Below are 4,091 nucleotides of genomic sequence, written 5' to 3' on the forward strand. Positions count from 1 at the left end.
CAGCTTTTGCAATGGTGTTCATGCTTTTGGACCATTCTTTGAGCATGTTTTGGAATATTGGAATGCAAGCTTGAATTGAACAACCCTCATATGATATTGTTTATGAAGTTTGAGGACATGAAGAGTGATCCTAAAGGAGAATTAAATAAAATAGCTACTTTTCTTGGAAAGCCTTTTCCTAATGATGAAGAAGCTGATAAGGTGTTATGGAGGTGTAGCTTAGAAAGGCTTAAGAATCTGGAGGTGAACAAATCTGGTTTGGAGCCTTGGGTTGGTGTTCCTAACAGTTCTTACTTTAGACAAAGGAAAGTTGGTGACTAGAAAACTTGTTTCACTAACGAAATGAGTGAAAGACTTGATAAAATTAATCGATTTCACTTGGAAGGTTCTGGTTTAGAATTTTGACTGGGGAAAATTAAGAACAAGGATATTTCTGTAGCAGTATTTAACATTTAATTTGCTTATCTTGATTTGAAATTCCCATCCCTGTACTGGATGATGATTTTTAATGAAACTCTTGAGGCCACCAATGCGAAAATTCTTTTATCCTCAGAACGGTACGTGAAAAAACACATCCATTGCTTGTTTAGATTCTAAATCTTCAACAATTTGATTCTAGAATTTCACGGTGGCCTTAGTGTGAACCTATCTAGGTTAACGTTCCGTGTTAGAAGTTGCTCAAATTTAAAAAGTACGAATAATAGTCTCAATTCTTCTGTGATGTCATTAAGGGGTGATTAAAATAATTTGACCCATTATATTGTTCATCTCAATTACAAGATATTGTGATACAAACCACTTATAAAATGAAAGAGGAACCTGATATTTACAATACAATACTGCTAAGATCTATACATAAACAACTCGAATTTCAGATTGGTTTGTTTAGAACAAGAAAATATCAGCCACTAAACAAGCAAAGAGGCAAAACAGGATCAGGTAATTTGTTACCATTATCCTCTTCAAGTCAGCCAGAACTCAAAGTAAGTTAGGGTTTTCACTGAAGTCAGGCTCTTGAGGCTTCGCCGGAAGCAAGAATGCAACACTGTTTGTACTCCGAAGTCTGTGAACTCCACGAAGTGCATTAGTTGCAAACCGAGAAGCATAGATAGCTGCACCAAGATTTGACGAACTAACACTGACATCACCATCTTCTGCCAACATTTCCTCTTCCCTGCAACTAAGTTCCATAACCTTTCTCTTGCAACGCCGTCGCCAAGCTGCTTGAAGAAAGCAAGCTGCCCATGTCCTCCACTGCTGCGAGTAGAAACGAAATGTATCTTGAACTTGTCTGCTATGAAGGCGTCTAAACTGAATTGCAAAAAACTTCATATCGTCCGCTGTTAATGCAAAAGCCTCAACCTCTGTTAAAGCACGCACTGTCCGAGTAGATGATGGGAGATTTGAAGCTGATTTTGGGTCCAATGCCCATGTTAGAAGCTCTTCACCACAGAAATCTCCCTGTTTCAGATAAGATTTATTCAAAAATCCGATTCTCCCACCATCAGTGGTCCTACTTTCCAGTTGACCATTTATAATAAAGAGCATCTCATTCACTGGGTCTTCTTCCCGAGCGATAAAAGTCTTTTCGGTGTACAGACTGGGCTTCAGCCTCTCACATATAGCATCAAGCAATCTTTCATCCATATCCTCAAAAAGAGGAACCCTTTTCACCAAATCCAAACATAAGTGACGTTTGATGTCCCTTCTGAGGTCCTTTGGTAGGTTCTGCACCAAGCCTTCCTCGTCCACTCCTCGTGTTTCCAACCACTTGTACTGATCATAACGTCTAACACGCTCCCTAATTTCTTGTGGAAGAGAGCGATGATGCATCCACTGTTCTGAATCACGCTTCTTAAGTCTCATTTCCTCAATACGAAGAGAAAGTGATTGAAGAAGAGTTTGCATGTTGCCAATAAGAAGTGCAAAAAGCACTAACCCAAAAATGGCAAGTAGTATGCAAAATATAACCTCTCCAGGAAATGTACTAGGTTGAAGTCCCTGGCCAAGCGTACTCAAATTTTGTAAGCCCCACCACAAACAAGAAGAATACTTAGAGGAAAAATCGTTGCTGTTAGCAACAATGCTAGACTCCAAAGCTTGTTGATAGATTCCAAAGTTGAAAAATGGATTGTCATCAGTTGGCGAGCATTGCTTCTTAAGAACAGCTTCACTGACATTTCTCCAAGACTTAGAGTCTTCCACATGGTGATCGCCGCAATACAAGTACTTGGTGCTGCACACATTTTTAGCAGCATAACATGCCTTCTGCCAGCAGGTATCATTACGTTCTATAGCTAATAAGTACCAAATGGCTCCTACAATGTGACTAGAAAGAATGTACAACAACAAATAGATTGTAGCACTGACAAAAGAAGATTCAACAAAGAGACCGACATTTCTTCTCAGATCTTTACTTAAGGGAAGGATTCGGTAAAACCTTGGAATATATTGAAGCAAAACAATGTGAAGCAGTGCTTGTTTTGTTGCCAGTACGTTTGTCCCTTTGATCAAATATCTCCAAATAGCAATCTGCGGCAATGGGAGGACAGAAAGAAGATCCATGGTGAAATGCTTCCGCAAATATCTTTTAGCAATTTGTGCATAATCAATTACGAGTTCACCTCGACCAAAAACTTTAGATGAAGGTGCAACGTAAGCTGTACGAAACTGAAAAATGATGTGAATTACATAGAAAGCATCAACGATAGTACGCACTGCTGTCGTTCGTGTGGCTAAAATACGGTCGATACCCATACAACTATTTGATTCATGAACGAATGGTAGATAAAAAAACAAAGGATCCACAGATACAGCAATAATGCATGACATTACAAAAAACTTATTCCAAATCTGAAGAAACTTCTCTTGAGGATCAAATATTTTCTTTTCGAAACTTTTAAGGTCTTCTGGAAAGACAACCCTCAAAACGCCATCTTTAATTGATCGTCGAAGTGACTTAAGTCCTCCTTTCCTGAAGGAAGAGTCGGTAGAACTACGACGACCAACAATACGACCCAAGAATTCAAAGATATTGAATCCAAATTTGTCCATTCCCATTTCTGAAGTGAATGATAATCTAGACTCCCAGTCGTCCAAGCGTAAGAACTTCTCTTTTTCCCACTGTGTCTTGAAACTAGATTCCAACATGTTTTACGTACAGCCTAATGTGGCAAAGATACTGCAATGTACATCATCATTATCTATTCATTTGTCATAAGGTTTGTTCTGAAGAGATCCTACATCAAGCAAAGACAAGGAATAGAACTTTCAAAATCTGTTAATTTGTTAGAAATGAGTGGTTCATGTTTTTGTTAGAAATGACTGGGATACCAAAAATCTGTTAATCTGTTAATTTGTTGGAAAATTTGTCTAAACAACACCACCTCCCCCCCACCCCACACACATACTTTATAATAAGGCTAAATCTATGGTGGGTATGACGTATTTAATGTGGACCACTCATCCACAGGGGGTGTCTGTATTGCATCACAAAATACTGATCCAAAGGCCTATACATCCTGCCCACGATACATCTTGCGCACTGAAGACATGCTCTTATAATAAATCCCTCTAATTTGTAAACATCATGATTTACCCCCCACCCCCATCACTCCGTCTGACTTCTATCCAATTCCGTTAGTATTCCAAAATTATCTCTCAAAAAGAGTCGTTATTACATTTTGTCTTTTTCTTATTTACACTTGAAAAGGAGTTATTAAATACCCGTTATACCCTTGGTTCAAGGGTAATTTCAGTATTAGATGGAATACCAACAGAAAGGAAATAGAAGTCAAACGGCGTGGGGGATAAATCATGATATTTACAAATGTGGAGGGTTTATTATAAACTGACAAATGTAGGAGGTTCTGACAAATTAACCCCTAAAATAATTATAGCTTGCCAAACACAAAATTCATTATTAAAAAAACTAATCTGCTATGTTAATTATAATATATTATATTTTGTTGCACCTAATTCCTGTTATTCCTATTATCCTATACGGCTATATAGTTTAGAATTCTCAAGAATTCATTACATGGAGCAGTTTTGAATTTTTTATACATTGATATGATCTTCAATGCATACGC

The 4,091-nt window shown here is 37.9% G+C and overlaps 1 pseudogene across 1 annotated transcript; it reads right to left on the minus strand.

Moving 5' to 3' along the window:
• Positions 1-725: 725 nt before the first annotated feature.
• On the minus strand, positions 726-3,237 carry LOC147523544 (putative cyclic nucleotide-gated ion channel 6 pseudogene; annotated as a pseudogene). The gene has a single exon (XR_015196584.1). The product of XR_015196584.1 is annotated as a putative cyclic nucleotide-gated ion channel 6 pseudogene (transcript).
• Positions 3,238-4,091: the final 854 nt, after the last annotated feature.

This window comes from Coptis chinensis, chromosome 1, assembly GCF_015680905.1.
Source record: "Coptis chinensis isolate HL-2020 chromosome 1, ASM1568090v1, whole genome shotgun sequence".
In the NCBI taxonomy this organism is placed as follows: Eukaryota; Viridiplantae; Streptophyta; class Magnoliopsida; order Ranunculales; family Ranunculaceae; genus Coptis; species Coptis chinensis.